Below are 17665 nucleotides of genomic sequence, written 5' to 3'. Positions count from 1 at the left end.
ATCTGTATCTCTCAGGTATCTGCATTTGTCTATCTCTGTGTTTGCATGTGTGTATGTTTGTAGGTGTCTGTGTCCCTGTGTGTCTGTAGGTGTGTGTCTCTGTATATGTTTCTTTGTGTGTGTGCATGTATATCTGTGTGTAAATGATCCAAATGTCTGTGTGCTTGTGTATTTGTGCATGATTTCTTTCTCACATATGCCTCTTGTCCCCTGTGGACTATAAGTTTCTTGTCCTTGGGAGTTCTGCCTGGAATTTTATTCCTACTCAAGAAATATTCAGTGAATCTAAATTAACTTAAACTACTCTCTTTAGAGAAATGTCTCTACATCTCTGTTCCCATCTGTTAGAGCAGAACTACTGATGAGGAAAGGCAACAGTTGAGTCCACAACAGGTTTGAGCCTATCAAAGACCAAGACCAGTTGACCTCCACTTGAGAGAAAAACTTTTTATAAAGGGTTATTCAGGGAAGGCTTTAGATGGGAACAAAGGGCCAAAAGGCATATGAAAGGTAGGGTAGAATGAAGAAGATAGAACCACAAGAATGCCAATTCCCAAACAGGGTTATGATTATTTTACCTCTTTTTCTGATTAATCTGCAAAGCTTGGGAACTGGAAAGAGGGGTCAGTAGGCATTTGAGAGCCAAGTTCTGTCTGCAAAGATCTGTATCTCCCATGTGCTAGCTACTGTTTTCACTTTCTTTATAATTCAATTGTGTTTGGTGTAGTGTAGCTGAATTGAAATCTTGTATTGTCTTCCACAGTCCTCAATACCCCTGTTGGGAAGATGTTATTACCCATTTGAAAAAGAAGCCAGCTCAGGACAGTTTCGTAATTTTCACCCAATAGAAGTGTGAATGTAAGTTGAGAATCCATCTCTTTGTGAGCCTAAAATCCAAGTATCTTCTCTTTCTGAAATTTCCTTGTCGGGAGCAGGTACAGGGAGTATATCTATGAATGTCCTCATTGTGGCTAAGGAACTGCCCTCTCTCTGGCCATCTTTCTCCGATTAAGAACAAACTCCAGCCGGCGCCTTGGCTCAACAGGCTAATCCTCCACCTAGCGACGCCGGCACACCGGGTTCTAGTCCCAGTCAGGGTGCCAGATTCTGTCCCGATTGCCCCTCTTCCAGCCAGCTCTCTGCTATGGCCCAGGAGTGCAGTGGAGGATGGCCCAAGTGCTTGGTCCCTGCACCCACATGGGAGACCAGGAGAAGCACCTGGCTCCTGGCTTCAGATCAGCACGGTACACCGGCCGCAGTGCGCTGGCCGCGGCGGCCACTGGAGAGTGAACCAACAGCAAAGGAACACCTTTCTCTCTGTCTCTCTCTCTCACTGTCCACTCTGCCTGTCAAAAAAAAAACAAAACAAAACAAAACAAAAAAAACAACAAAAAAAAAACAACAACAAAAAAAACAAACTCCATCTCACTAAACACTTCACTTTGCTGAGGACCATAGAAATGTTGCCTCTATGGTTGCCTTGGCTGAATTCACAGTGAGTGCTTGCTGTCTGGGTTCCATTCAAGACCCTCATTCCTACCCTTGTCTTTCCAGTCTGTGAGATCACAGTGGGCTGCACAGAAGACACTTTTTTTGACTGCCAGACATCAAAGTGCTATTTTCCTCAAAGGGCTTCTATAAGGGGTTAATATTCTGGGGACAAAAATAAACTTCTCATTCTGTTAAGCATGCAATGCTTTTCAAGGGAGTACAGTGACAATGTCCGAGACTGATCCACCTTGTGCTGCCAGCCAAGAATTGGATCTGTTCTAAGTTAAGACAGAGAGGCCAACAACAATCCCCAGCATAGGTGTGGGCTCCCAAGTCTAAGGGAGAAAATGGCAAAGTATAGAGTATCCTGTCGGTGTCTAGAGGATATTTTTTTCTCCAAGAAAGATAGTGTTTTGTTTATGGTGTGGCTTTAGATGGATTAATTTGGACAGGTAGTGCACAGAAAATCCTCTTATGCCTCCTGCCCTCGAAGGCTCTTGTTTTCTACTTCCTGACAAGCACTGGCTGTGACCTCACTCCTGTCATTTGTCTGATCTTTCACCCTGGGACAGAAACAAAGGTGATGAAATTGAAGTCTCAGCAAGGGAGTCTGGCGTTTCATCTCCCAGGTGTGAGGAAGAAACGGGTGGGCTGGGGGAAGGGTGCTATAAGAAATGCCCCTGTACTCTGCAGTCACTCTATGGAGCCCTACCTGCCAAGGACCCCGGGGAGTCACATTCCCACCCTGCAACCCCACCCCACTTGGTGAACTGATGGGTCAGGGAGGGGGAGGGACATTGGAATGAATGCAGCTGGTCGTCATTTTAGTTCTTGGTAGAAGAGAAGGTGCAGACAAAATAAGCTGTCGAAACAAACAAGTAGGTGGATTAGTAATGCCTGAACTTGACAGAGAAGCCAGAGCTCCAGGTCAAAGGATAAACTGATTGGTGGGACCTTTTTGATGCCTGAATTTTAGTGAAGCGATTAATGCCAATTAGATTGACATCAGAGAAGAGGCTAGAAAGATGCGATTCCCCCTCCTCACACCCCCAACATGTCAGGAGCAGGGGTTTGACAGTTGAAGCTCAAGGAAAGATGGGTGATTAGGAAGCATAATTTACTCAATTACTCATGATTTGGCAGAAGTTAGTTTTTAGGACTGTTTTTCTAACCTGAAAATAGAGGCCTTAGAAGCCTTTGAAATGAGGGCAAGACATGTAGAAGGAAATAATTTCAACCCAGGGCAGACTTTAAGAACATAAGAACCGCCACACCAGGTTGGAATCACTATGGGCCCTGGATTCCTGTTGGTGCCTGACAGTAGCTCCGAGCTGGGTGTGTTGGGAAGAGGGTGAGTTGTCCTGCACAGGAGTGAAGGAACTACCCATAGGTTCCTTTATCAGACTCTCATGGACAGACTCCTGGACAGACAACCCACTGACATGGTTCTGGAATAATCAGTGTATTGGCATTTCCTGCCCTTTGGAGTTAAATGGTGGCTTGCTCACCTTACCCTTAGTAGTCATAGGAACTCTTAGATTTTCAATATCCACATTTAAAATATGGGTCTAATAGTAGCCACACTCACACACTGCCTTTTCAACATTAAATGGTAAAATAATATGACACATTTAATGCTGATATAGAAAATGTACCAACCACTGAATTCATGCACTTATTACAATGTATACTTACACTGATTTGTTTAATCTTCACATCACCTTATGAATTTGGTTGCCATGACCACTGTGTTACAGATAAAGAAATGGTGCATATAATGCTTGAACTTAACTTGGGCACAGGGCTAGAAACTTCATGGCCGTGGAGCTGCCCTCAGAACTTTGCATCTCAGGATCTACTTAACCCATAGGGTAACTGTGCATTGGTGAATAAACCTCAGTTTTGGTTGTTTCAGAAATATGCATTCATTAAGTTGCCTGGAAAACTAGGCAGCTCGATGAGGCTGAGGCTCAAACAGTTGCATGCATGTTATCCAAAATAAGTCCTTCCTTAGCAATAGCTGGACTTGGCTGGTGCCGTGGCTCACTAGGCTAATCCTCCACCTTGTGGCGCCGGCACACCAGGTTCTAGTCCCGGTCGGGGCACCGGATTCTGTCCCGGTTGCCCCTCTTCCAGGCCAGCTCTCTGCTGTGGCCCGGGAGTGCAGAGAAGGATGGCCCAAGTCCTTGGGCCCTGCACCCCATGGGAGACCAGGATAAGTACCTGGCTCCTGCCATCGGATCAGCGCAGTGCTCCGGCCGCAGCGCGCTGGCCGTGGCGGCCATTGGAGGGTGAACCAACGGCAAAGGAAGACCTTTCTCTCTGTCTCTTTCTCTCACTCTGCCTGTCAAAAAAGAAAGAAAGAAAGAAAGAAAGAAAGAAAGAAAGAAAGAAAGAAAGAAAGAAAGAAAGAAAGAAAGAAAGAAAGAAAGAAAGAAAGAAAGAAAGAAAGAAATAGCTGGACTCTACTAGTACTTATCATCACTTTCTCCCAAGTTTGGCACACATAGCCCCAGAAACACATTAACCAAGCTTTTCATCATTTAGATATGTGAGTCTAGCAGACAAAATGTTACCCTAGAGAGGTAACTTGGAATGATATGCCAGTAGTTGTGTCATTCTTTGTTCTTTCAAAAAATTTATATTTTGATTTTATTCAGAAAAAGAACATAAAATATAAAGATTTTTAAGCTTTTCAATAGTTCCTTCCTCTGGGTTTTCATCATGTATGGAAGAAAGCATATGTATTGCAGCAGTAACATTTTATTTCTGTTGATTGGCTATTCTTGGTTAAATTTATTTCCCTCAGATTGAAAAGAACTCTGTTTAATTAGGGGCGATGGACATGAGTAATATATCTTAGAAAGGCAGAGAGAAAGCAAAGAAATAGTAAAGTTATAAACAGCAAAATGAAATTTCACTGAGTGAAGGGATGTTAGAAGATTTGGATTGATCAATTCTGGTAAACTGAATATTGGAATGGTTTACCAGTTTACACCAGAGTTTCTCAGACTTGGATACTTCAGACATTGTGAACTGGACAAATCTTTTTGTGGGGAGCTGTCCTCTACTTTATAGATGCATCCCTGTGGTCTTACCAGTAGATAACCAGTAGCACCATCAATATCCCCAGTTGTGACAAAACAGAATATTTCCAGATGTTGCCAAATGACTACTATGGAAGAAAATTACTCCTGTTGAGAACCATTGACTTACATATTTATTGGGAATTTGCAACCAACTTTTCTGTGAAATAAATATTTTACAATTTGAGGGTCATGTGGCCTCTGTCACTGATAAACTCTGTCATTGTACAGAAGCATCTATAGATAACATGCACACAAGTGAGCATACTTGTAGTTCAATAAAATTTTATTTGATAAAACAGGGTAGGCTGGGTTCAGCCTATGTACTGTTAACATGCTGACTTATATCAACATGAAATAAAGTGTCACAATGTGATATGATTTTAATACTGAGTCAGAATATTTTCACTCAAGAATAAAAATAAATATCGTTGATAGTTCCAGGAAGAGAAGTCCACTTTCATTTTCTAAATATGAGTACACACTCTGTAATTAACACACAATTATTCTTAGGTGTTTAAATTTAACTGAAAAGTGATCCCTGTTAAATATAAAAGTGGGAATAACAGAGGGAGGAGATGTACAATTTGGGACATGCTCAATCTGACTTGCCCCAAATGGTGGAGTTAGAAATGTGCCAGGGGATTTCAATACAATCCCATCAAGGTGGCATGTACCATGCCATCTCACTAGTCCAAGTGATCAATTTCAGTGCACATTGATCATACTGATAGGTCTAAGAGTCAAAGGGATCACATAAACAAGACTAGTGTCTGCTAATACTAACTGATAGAATAAAAAAGGGAGAGAACGATCCAACATGGGAAGCGGGACTCATAGAATGGCAGATGTCCTAAACAGCACTCTGGCCTCAGAATTAGCCCTTAAGGCATTCGGATCAGGCTAAAAAGCCCATGAGAGTATTTCAGGCACATTCAGGCATTTCAGTATTTTTGCCAAGACACTCTGGCAAAAGAAAAAAAAAAAACTAAATGAAAGATCTCTGTGAGTGAGATCCCAGTGGAAAGAATAGGCCATCAAAGAAGGAGGTACCTTTCTCTGAAGGGAGGAGAGAACTTCCACTTTGACTATGACCATGTCTAAATAAGATTGAAGTCGGCAAACTCAAAAGGCTTCCATAGCCTTGGCAACTCATGACAAGAGCCTAGGGAGATTTCTGACGCCATAAACAGCAGTGTCAGATTGTTAAGTCAACAACAGCAGTCACTTTTTACTTACTCCTCATGTGGGATCTCTGCCCTTAATGTGTTGTCCAATGTGCAATGTGAAGTAATGCTTTAACTAGGACTGAAACAGTATTTTACACTTTATGTTCTGTGTGGGTGCAAACTGATGAAATCTTTACTTAACATATACTAAATTGATCTTCTGTATATAAAGATAATTGAAAATGAATCTTGGGCTGGCACCGTGGCTCACTAGGCTAATCCTTTGCCTTGTGGCGCTGGCACACTGGGTTCTAGTCCCGGTCAGGGCGCTGGATTCTGTCCCAGTTGCCCCTCTTCCAGGCCAGCTCTCTGCTGTGGCCAGGGAGTGCAGTGGAGGATGGCCCAAGTGCTTGGGCCCTGCACCCCATGGGAGACCAGGATAAGTACCTGGCTTCTGCCTTCGAATCAGCGTGGTGCGCCGGCACAACGTGCCGGCCGCGGCAGCCATTAGAGGGTGAACCAACGGCAAAGGAAGACCTTTCTCTCTGTCTCTCTCTCTCTCTCTCACTGTCCACTCTGCCTGTCAAAAAAAAATAATAAATTTAAAAAAAAGAAAATCTTGATGTGAATGGAATGGAGAGGGAGCGGGAGATGGGAGGGTTGTGGGTGGGAGGGAAGTTGTGGGGGGAAAAGCCATTGTAATCCATAAACTGTACTTTGGAAATTAATATTTCCCAAATAAAAGTTAAAAAATAAATAAATAAATAAATATGAGTACACAACACAAACACATATGTGCATACTTATTCTTTTTGTCAAGGACACAAATTTGAAATCTTAATATGAATTATATATTTAAGTATTTATCTCAATGTTTTTTCATATCACATTATTTATAACACAAATCATTTTATGGTTCTGAAAAGTTAATGAGTATATATCTCTTTTATTGAGTTACTGCAAAAATACAAATTTAAAAATATTAACAGGCATGGAGTATTATGTGATGTTTCAGTGCATGTATATTTTAAAGTCTTGATTATATATTTTGACCTTCAGAAATTCTCTAATGGCTTGCAGTCTTGTCATAGAATTAGATATTTTGTATTGAACTGAATGCCAGATTGTGAATGCCTAGCAGTAGGAAGGGTATGTAGCTTTTCCAACTTACCCATCCTTCATAGTGCCCTGGGCAATGTCTGCTATAACCTATTACATATAGAGGAGAACACAGAATCTGTGAGACATACACTATTGTAACAAACGTGGAATTTATCTCCAGGTATTTGAAACTACTCTTGTTTACAGTCCATGGAGGTGACTGATCACACCTGGAGTGACCCAACAAAGGTTTGGGACAAGCACTAAAGGCCATGCTCTCAACACCTAAGGCATATATTGGTTGAGTGGTGTAAAAAATGACATAGAAAAAAAAAAAATGACATAGGACTTACATAGTAGAGCCATTGACATGAAAGGAAGATCAGGAGGGATCCCATTTCCTTCCACAATTCTGGGGTTTGTGTCCTTTAAATGCGTGGAATATTACCATTAGGAAAATATCATTTATGTGGATCATTGGATTTCCTGTTTTTAATCCCTGCAAGCATTCTGGCAATCTTCAAAGCTAGCAGAAACCACAGTCGTGCTCTACAGAAACCCCAGCTCACACAGGACACCCAACCCTACGGGGAAATTTTTTATAACCAGTCCTTTCTCAGCTCCTGCATATCCAGGTGAGACAGCTAACCAGACTTTGGACCTGGACTTCACTGAAGGAAGAGGGAAACTGAAATCTATCACATCTTCTGTTTCATCCTTCGGGGTTGAATCTAAGATGGAGTGAGATGTTTTCTGGAGAAAAACTGGAGAGGACCTGTGCTTTGCTTCTCAGTGCTTGTTTTCTGTGGCTTTTGAGGAGTGTGCCCTGAGAAGATCTCACCAGAACAGACTGTTGGTGGACGACCAGTTGTCAAAAGCATCCTGAGTTCCCAGTTGCAGCAAGTTTTATGCACAGATCAGAGTACTCCAAAAAGTTCATAGAAAATGGAATTAAAAAATAAATTTACTTTGGTGCAAAATTTTTCAAATCCATTAATAGGAGCAGTCTTGAAAAAGTTCATGGAAAGTACCTATTATGAACAAACTATGCATGGATTTAAATTACTTTTCACCACAATAAATTTATCTTTTATTGTTCCACAGAGGTTTGGAAATATATTCCTATATTATATATATTATACAGTTGTGTTTGAAAAACATAAGACTTCAAGAATGTAAACGAGTAACCTGTTGTTTTCAAAATTATCACTCTGATCATATGCTTTGAAATGTATCAGATGCAGATCCTCTGGCCAAGAAATATTCTTCAAAATCCTATGCACTCTCATAGGATGCAGGCCACTTGATAGGCACAGAGAACAGGTTCTGAAAGTACCATGACTACCTCCAGGTGAAAACAAGTGAACGTGATTTTGCACTGTGAAGAGAATATCCATCACCCACACTAGGCTCTGTACTGTGGACTGGCCCTTTTGGCAGCATCTTAAGGTACTTGGCAATTGTCATAACCTGTCACTGAGAAGATGAAATACCATTAAACATCTCACTTCCTTCTGACATTTACATAAATGCCATCTTCCTGGGTGAGGCCTTTCTTACTACTCCAGCTTAAATTTCAACCCACAATCCATGTCTGACCCTTTCTGTTTTCATTCCTAATTTTACTTTACTCTTTAGTTCTGTCTACTATCTAAAATGATATCTATTCAGTTACTTACTCTGAATATTGTCTGTTTCTCCACTGAGCTATAAGCTAACTGAGGACAGGGTGTGTGTAGGTTTTGTGTGTGTGGGTGTGTTTGTCAGTATTCATTTTTTTTTAATTTGCCATATGGACTTCATTGCCTAATTCATTTGGCATGCCCTTGAAGGCACTGCACACAATAGTCTGGTGGATAAGCTTCCTTTCTAGGTAGATTAGGGGTTTCTGTAGGCAGCTACTACCTAAAGGGATAGTAAATGTTTAATTTAATGTTGTGATGTTGCTCTAATTTGGCCTTGTACCTTCTCTCCAGAGAGTAGAAATACTCAATATCCTCTTTCTTGGAGAGACCTAACTGTGGAGAAAGTTGGCTTCGGGTATGTTAGTTAAGTGAGACAAAGGAGGTAGCACAACAGTATCTATAAATTAGCAGAAGCTTGCTATTACTCACAGACCACAAAGAAGAGAGAGTGCCCATAATGGCCAACAGGAAGGCCAGAGACAGCAGGATACTCCACCGGTGGCTGGGGGAGATAAAACGTTGCTGGAGGGAGACATGTGGGATTCTATGTTATTAAAACACACAGGAATTATCTCCCAGGTTTCCCACAGGGACTGTGGATTGGATAAAGAAAACATACATGAACAGGGGAGCTTATTTATATAACTCTGTCATTGGCCATTAGGTTTTACCCTTGGTCATTATGTGTTGGATTTTAGGTAAAACAAGGAATAAGTGGCTTATATTGCCAACAACTACAAGAGGAAGATCAGTTTTAATCAGGCCAAAAGTGATGTGGTACCACTAGGTAGCAACTATAATAAACTACTTGATGATACATGCCTTTGTAGGCATAATGAAGTAGTCTACTTGTATGAAGAGGAAATGATAATTATTAATAAACAACACCTTTAGGTTTTTACTTATTGGAGTACGTACCCCAGTCTGTCCCATGCTTAGTACTTGCTGTCCATTGTTTCATCATCGTACTGTCTCTGTAAGATCAGATTTATTTACTACTTTCATTTTACTTTCCACTGTATTTTTGACACATTGAAGTCTTCATTCCAATATTTTAGTTTTTCTGTTTTTAAATATTTATTTGAAAGGAAGTTACTGTGAGAGAGAAGGAGAGTCAGAGAGGTCTTCTATCCACTGGTTCATTCCCCAAATGGCTGCAGTGGCAGGGATGGGCCAGGCCAAAGCCAGGAGTTCGGAGCCAGGAGCTAGGAGCTTCTTCGGGTCTTGTACCTGGGCACCAGGAGCAGGAGGACTTGGGCCACCTGCTGCTGTTTCCTATATGCATTAACAGAGAACTGGATCAAAATTGGAGCAGCTTGGGCCTGCACTGTGACATAGTCTAAACCTTCACCTGCAGTGCCGGCACCCCATATGGGTGCCAGTTTATGTACTGTTTCTCTTCCAACTCAACTCTCTGCTTATGTCCTGGGAAAGCAGTGGAAGGTGGTCTAAGTGCTTGGGCTCCTGAACCTATCTGGGAGACCCATTTGGGGAGAAAACTAATGGATGGAAGGCTTTTATCTTTGTCTTTCCCGCTCTCTGTCTGTAACTCTACCTCTCAAATAAATAAATAAAACCTTAAAAAATTGGAGCAGCCAGGACTTGAACTGGTACCCATGTGGTATGCTAGCACTGTAGGTGGCAGATTATCCCACTGTATCACAGTGCCAGACCCTGATTTTTCTTTAATATCTCTATTTCTTGGCAGAATTTCTCATCCATATCACGTATGGATTTCTTTAACTCATGTGTTTGCTTCTCTGTGTTTTTGAGTAATCTTATGTTCATTCTTTTTTTTTTCATGCATTTCAGTGATCCCTTCATCTTCATGTTCTTTTTTTAAGATTTATTTATTTTACTTGAAAGTCGCAGTTATACAGAGAGAGAGGAGAAGCAGAGAGAGAGAGAGGTCTTCCATCTGCTGTTTTACTCCCCAGATGGCCACAATGGCTGGAGCAGAGCCAATCTGAAGCCAGGAGCCAGGAGTTTATTCTGGGTCTCCCATGCGGGTGCAGGGGCCCAAGGACTTGGGCCATCTTCCACTGCTTTCCCAGGCCATAGCAGAGAGCTGGATCAGAAGTGGAGCAGCCAGGTCTTGAACCGGTGCCCATATGGGATTCTGGCACTGCAGGTGGTGGCTTTACCCTCTACACCACAGCACTGACCCCCATCTTCATGTTCTAATATTGAAGTGGTGTTGTATTCCTTTTGGGGAATCATACTGTCTTCTTTGTACATGAGTCTTGTATTTCTACCTTTATTTTTATGCATCTGTGGAAACAGTTATTGGTTTTCTCCTCTGAGGGCTTTTTTCTTTGAATATGGCTCTATGGCTTAGTGGAGTATCTGCTCCTTAATTGGATACCCAGAGCTGCGCTGTGGGTGGGAATAGGGAGCTTTGAGGGTGGGGGCAAGAGGCAGAGTGACACCCACGGTGGGCCTAGTAGATTTCCTCCATCACCAGCAGTGGGGAGGGTATTCCTGAATTATCTGGCATGTTCACTGTGCCAGCCCCTCTCTGCCATGGTGAACCAGCTGCCCAGGGTGAGCCCGCAGTGCCAGCATACCTGCCCGTTCAGGCTCATGAACTGCACAAAGGATCCATGCTCTCCTTAGTGTGAGCCCTGAGCCCTCCAGTCTGATTGTCCCCAGCACTCAGGGACTTCTGAGCTTCTGCAGCTGGATCCAGTGATTGCCCAAAGAGCAAGCCACACCCCACACCCTATTGCACAGTCTCAGGATTCCCATAGTCCTAGGGAGCAAGGGGCCCCTCCATGCCCTGTGAGCCTCTTCATCCATGGAGAGAGCCACCTTGTTCCTGGAGCCGGTCTCCAGCTGACAGGTCCCTTGATGCTCCACCTGGGCAAGCTGAGTCCTCACCCCTGAAGGGGTGAGGGGAGGGGAACACATGCCCCCCTTCATGGTATTAAGTGGGCACGCTACCTCCCACCACCTCTCTAAGATGAACTCAAAGTCAGTGGGGACCTCAGATTTCACTCTGACAAACCCACCAGTGTTGTGCAGACCATAGCAGCCTCCACTTAGGAAGATAGCACTTCCTGCTGTCACTGGTGCCTTGGTGGAGGGAGGGAAAGAAAGCAATGTGCTCTCCTTTCATGGGGTTAGGTGTCAAATGCCAGAGAGTTGTCTTAAAGAAAGCGTTAGGGACTCCTGTATATTCCCTAAGTGAGACCCTGGCCCCCACTGCTACCCCAACAATTCAAACTCAAAGTCAGTGGGGGCCACAGGGTCTGCCCTGGGCAATATCACGTAGGGACCATGGGCTCATACAGGTCTCCTCACCTCACTCTGTGAGGATGGCATCCCCCGAAACCATCAGGTATGGGAGTTGCCAGCAGCATTCCACTAGCTGCTGACTTTATAGCCCCTACTGAGTCTCTCTCCTTTCTATAGGCTCTCCGCTGAAAAGTTTTCTTCAACTGCCTCGTGGAAATGCAGTTCCCCCACTGTTCTGGTATCTTCTCATCATCAAAATCTGCTTCCAATCTGGTGTGTTTTCCAAATCATCCCACTGATGGAGGATAAGACCTTGATTTTGGTTTCTCACCAAGGTTTTATCCAATAACTTAATATATACAAGGATATCTGTCAGTTGCTTAATGGTCCTCCTGAACCTTGGGACATTATTTATTTGGCCTTTCAAAGAATCTCCTGACCTGTGGTTTGGGGCTTATGACTGTAGACTCAAGATGGATGTATTTTTTTTCTTAGGTTCCAACAATGAAGTTACACAAACTGAATGGCTTAAACAAGAGAAACTTATTTCCTCACAACTCTGGAGCCTAGAAGCCTGAAACCAAGGTATTGGCATGTTTGATTTCTTCTGAATACAATCACATTCTTGGATATTGAGGATTAGGGCTTCAACACCTGAATTTAGGAAATACCATTGGAGCCATAATAAAGGATGCACAGTAATAGTGAACTCAGTAACCCAGAGGCAAGATGGTATCTATATTAGTAAAAATGATGATAATAATATTAACCGATTAAATTCAGGTTCCATTAGTGATAAGGAGCTAATATCCTTTATCCCTTGTTAGTGTCCAAACAGCCTAGAAAATTATGTCTTACTGGGCCTGTCTTCCAGGGCAAGTAGCTAAGAGGGGTTAATTAATGTCCCTGTGGTCACATAGCGAGGAAGTCACACAGCCTGGGACTCCCGTTGACCTCAGAGATCCTGTGGGTTGCTCTTTAGTTGAATCCAAATCCACGCAAGGGGATGCTCTTGCCAAAACACCACACGAGCCTTGTCACTCAGAAGGGTTGAAGCTCTGGAGGGTACGAGAAGCAGCCAAGCCCAGAGGCACTGTGATTCCTAATGTGACCTCCGAGGTCTGTCGTGAGAGACCACTCAGCCAGGCCCCAGGAGACTGAAAGACAGTTAAGCACTGCGCATGTTTCCACAGAGGCCTGAAATCAGAAGGCCAATGCCACTGCCTTTCTGAGGGCAGCCTGTCTCCCAGGAATGTGGCCATGATAAACGAGAAATACGTATGAAGTGTGAGCCCTTGCCCCGAAGGGTGCTGAATAAATGCCGGGCATTATACTATTGTTTATTTGGGCTACCCAAGTGCATTGGACTGAACAGGAGTATTTCTGTCACTGACAACCGCGGTCATTGTGGTGAAAAGATTTATGTTACAACATATGAATGATGCTTCTGTGTACATGTGTGTGTTTATGTGTTGCTAATATTTAGTGTGCTGTGTAAGGAGATGGGTGCTGCATTTATCCTGGAAAATAAGCTGGAAATCTCAGGAAAGATTTGGTTACCCACAATTCCCATTTGACAGACTTTCCAAAAATTTCAGACTTAATCATGGAATCTTTAATTTTAAGGAAAGCTCAGGGATCACCTACTGCTGGTCTCCACCTAGTTTCAAAGCTTTTCCCTGACCTTCTGGAGATGTGGTTAACCAACTTCTGCACGAACTCTTCTGCTGATGGTGAGTGAGCTCACTACCCCTGGAGCCTCATTAGCTTCTACTGCAGACAGTAGTATGCAAAGAAGGAAAGCTACCACTAGCAGCCACCCTAGAGGTCTTAGGCACTGTGCCCAAAGCTGCTTTTTTTAATTTAAGTTATACAAGTTTCATATATTTCATATATGCATATTTATGAACAAAGTGGGGCTTCCCCTCCCTTCAGTCCACATTCCAACAGCCCCCCACCCCCGATTACTTGTTGTGACAGTTGGAGGGAGTTTCTACTGCTGCTATTGTTGTTAGGATCACAGTAGAAATGACTCATTGTGATTTGTATGCACTCTATATGTTTTGAGGTAGTCAGTGTTTTTATAATAACCCTATGAGACAATTACTTTTATTTCTCCCACTCTCCAGATAATGAAACCGAGACTCAGAGAGGTTGGACAATCTTGTACAGTGAGAACAGTGAGAAGGTGGATCTGAACACAGGTAGTGAGTTCCAGAATCCTCACTTCTTGCTACAATGTTTTGCTGCTTGTTTATCATCTTGATTTTAATGACATAAAAACTGAATCACTAAGTGTTTGTGCCTGGTCATAAATCATAGAGTAAAAGTGATATAAAATGGTGATTTGAACCTAGCTCTTCCTGACTCTAAGCCCTTGCTATTTCCATAACTCCACAAAAACTTCAGTTATGACAAAATGCTACCTGTATCAAATGAAACAGAAACTCCTCTTTGTTTCTGCACAGGGCTTCAGGCTCTGCCGTGGAACAACTGCACAACAACATTTCAAATGTGAAAGCAGCTCAGGTTGCCCTCAAAGCAAAATTATGGATATGGTGTTATTTTACTTTCCTCTTTAGAATATTACATTCTTTACTCTCAAAACATTATGTCTCCTTTGCTCTGAAGAGGGAACTGAGAAGTGAGGCACCTCTCTCTGAATCTGGATGGACTAGAATGAACAGAACTAAAATATCCCTTTTCTTCATTTTTTGTTAGTCACATACTTGATGAGTAAATGGAAATATGCTAAATGATGTGCTAAATCTCAGTAATTATCCACTCATATACCTAATTACACATACTATGTACACACATGTGAATACTCTGGGCTATGAAATACTTGTCTATTTAGCTATGAAATACTTGTCTATTTAGCTATGTACAGTTATACTTCAAAAAGTTCATGAGGTTTGGGATTAAAAGCTGAATATATTTTTGAACAAAAAACTTTGAAATACATGCTGTTTGATAATATGCATTTTCCATGAAAAACTCTTCAAATCATGGATTTCAAACATTTTTGCTTCAAAATAAACTTATCTTTTAATTATCTTTTAATTCTACTTTTTCACAATATTTTAAAAATTTGTTTATTAGAGAGAGAGAAACATGGCAGGGTTGGGGGAAGAAAGAGACAAAGATCCTATTCAATAGTTCATTTCCCAAATACCCACAATGACTGGGGCATTCCTGATGCTGAAACTGGAAGCCAGAAACACAATCAATGTCTCCCAAATTGGTGACAGGAACCCGATTACTTGACCCTTTATGGTGTGCAACAGCAGGAAGCCAGAATCCGGAGTACGATTCAGGCATCAAACCCAGATATGGATGTAGATATGTTACCGGTATATTAACCAATATGATACCACATATCACAAACTTTGTGATTTATTGATAGATTAGATGATCTTGTCAGTAAACTTTAAAGAGACCATGGATTGTGCCTAGACCCTTGTTTTCAATATCTTCATGGATGATGGTGGCTCTGACTAAGTATAGGATATCTGATAGAGGAGCAGGTCTGGTGTGTGTGTGTGTGTGTGTGTGTGTGTGTGTGTGTTGGAGACAGAGGAGGGTGAGAGCAAGAGCGTGAGTTAGATGTAAAGTCAAGTATAAGAAGATCTTGAAGGTCAGTAATTATCTCAGCACTGATGGAAGTGAATTGGGAAGACTTTAGAGAGAGAAATTAAAAATTGAGCAGAATGAGGTTGGTATGTGGCCTAGTGCACAAAATGCCTGTTAAAAACATCCACATCCCACATTGGAGTGCCAGGGTTTGATTCCTACTTCTGGCTCCTGATTCCGGCTTCTGTTAATGCAGACTTTGATAGGAAGCAGGTGACTGGTCAAGTGGTTGTGTCCCACCCCCACCCAGCCTCCCACGTGGAAGACCTGGATTCAGTCCCCAGCTCCCAGCTTTGGCCATGGAGGGCATTTGGGAAGTGACCCAACAGATGAGAGCTCTGTGTCTGTCTCACCTGTTTCTCATAGAAATAAATAAAAAACAAAAAGCTGAGCAGAGTATTTTTAAAGTAACACTTATAACTATAATAATGTAGAAAGAAGAAGACACATTAGAAAAAGGTGGGGGGGAGGTAATGTAGAAGAACATTTTGTTGAGAACCCTATATTCTCTATCCTAATCAATCCTCAAAACCTGGAGAGCTAAGTGTAATTTTCAGTATGCTACATGTGCAGACTTGAGGCATAGAGACCTACATAAGCTTTTAAAGGCTACACAGCATCCAATGAGTTCCCATCCACTGGTTCACTCCCCAAATGCCTGCAGTGTCCAGGGCTGTGCTGGGTCAAAGTCAAGAACCAAGAACTCAGTCTCCATTTGCAAGTGCATGGCCGGAGGCAAGTGCTTGAACCATTATCTGCTACTCACCAAAGTGAGCTTAACAGAACACTGGAATCTAGAGCAGAGCCAAGACTTGAAAACAAACACTCTTATACGGGATGCAAACATCACAAGTGAGGCCTTAACCACCATGCTAAATGCCTACTCCTACTTTTTCTTTATTTGTAAATATTGGACAAGATCCTGTTGTCACCCTGGTTTCAACTGCATGTGATCTTCTAGGTCCAGCTGGTTGAATTTTCTTATTTTCCTAATTCCAAAATTCCTTACAGTTTGTGATGATTGGCTCAATTTATATTTTCTTGACAGCCAAAGGCTGTTAGTCAGGCTTTGGGTAAGCTGAACTTGAGCCACTGACCCCCTGATTGAATTGCCCGTGACAGCTGAGGCTGTGGGCTGGGGCAATTCACCTTAGCAAGGACAGGGCATGTGAAGGAAAGTTATTTGCAAAACATGTCTAATATAATTATGTTCTTATAAGATTGTTCAGAGTAAATAAGACCAATATTTATAAAGTAAACTTTCTATAAACTTTTATTTTATCTTCTCATTCTTTAGAAAACATTTGTGAAACATTCTCATTCTGCTGGACTTTGTGGATATACAGATAAAAAGCAACACAACTTAATAGAAGTCACAGCTAGTGAGATAGACATTCTTAAGTAGCCTGTCCAGGAAATTGTGAAAGTGTAAAAAGAAGACAAACATCTAACTCAATCTCTGGCCAATACTTGTTCTGAATCTTAAAGTCCAAGTAGGAGCTGACAAGGCAAATATGGGTGATGCAGAAAGTGCACCAAAACCAAATGCAATAGTATGGACACATATAGAAGCAAAAAAAAGAGTCTCCATATTTCAAAATTCCAAGAAATCTCATTAACATTTTATTCTAAATTTCCCTGGATTTGTGTAATATGTAAATAATGTGGGGAAGCATGAATAATTTGATTGGATTGGAGTTTAGAAAGAGAAGAGCTGGAGAGTAGACTTGAGGATGTTGTGAATTTAAGAACAGTTGAAACCATGCAGGTTTACAGGTATGGGTAAGATGGAATAAGTGTATCCCATTGTTGTTCTTCCATTGAATGTGGCTACAGAGCATGGACAAAATACATGGAGAAGCTACTTTGAGGATTCTTAAAAATAAATAAAAGTGGAAGTATGAGGAAGAAGACCAAAATCAAAGTGCCAGTGCCACTGAACCAGCAGTGAGCTTTTCATTAACTTTTTTTTTTTTTTTTGACAGGCAGAGTGGACAGTGAGAGAGAGAGACAGAGAGAAAGGTCTTCCTTTGCTGTTGGTTCACCCTCCAATGGCCGCCGCGGCCGGCGCACCGCACTGATCCGATGGCAGGAGCCAAGTATGTATCCTGGTCTCCCATGGGGTGCAGGGCCCAAGCACTTGGGCCATCCTCCACTGCACTTCCCTGGCCACAGCAGAGAGCTGGCCTGGAAGAGGTGCAACTGGGACAGAATCCAGCACCCTGACCGGGACTAGAACCCGGTGTGCCAGCGCCGCAAGGTG

The 17665-nt window shown here is 42.3% G+C and overlaps 1 long non-coding RNA gene across 1 annotated transcript in view; it reads left to right on the top strand.

Annotated features, from left to right (window-relative positions):
* The window catches only part of LOC138848773 (uncharacterized), a 35754-nt gene extending 18378 nt beyond the window's left edge, over nt 1-17376 (top strand). The window contains exons 2-5 of the long non-coding RNA XR_011386836.1: nt 8086-8296; nt 12265-12354; nt 13899-13973; nt 16700-17376. This is a non-coding gene — a long non-coding RNA (uncharacterized lncRNA). The remainder of the gene's footprint in view (nt 1-8085; nt 8297-12264; nt 12355-13898; nt 13974-16699) is intronic.
* The last annotated feature ends 289 nt before the right edge of the window (nt 17377-17665 follow it).

Source organism: Oryctolagus cuniculus, chromosome 2 (genome assembly GCF_964237555.1).
Source record: "Oryctolagus cuniculus chromosome 2, mOryCun1.1, whole genome shotgun sequence".
Lineage (NCBI taxonomy): Eukaryota > Metazoa > Chordata > Mammalia > Lagomorpha > Leporidae > Oryctolagus > Oryctolagus cuniculus.
Note: the sequence above shows the minus strand (reverse complement) of the source record. Positions and strands in the feature narration are given on the sequence as shown.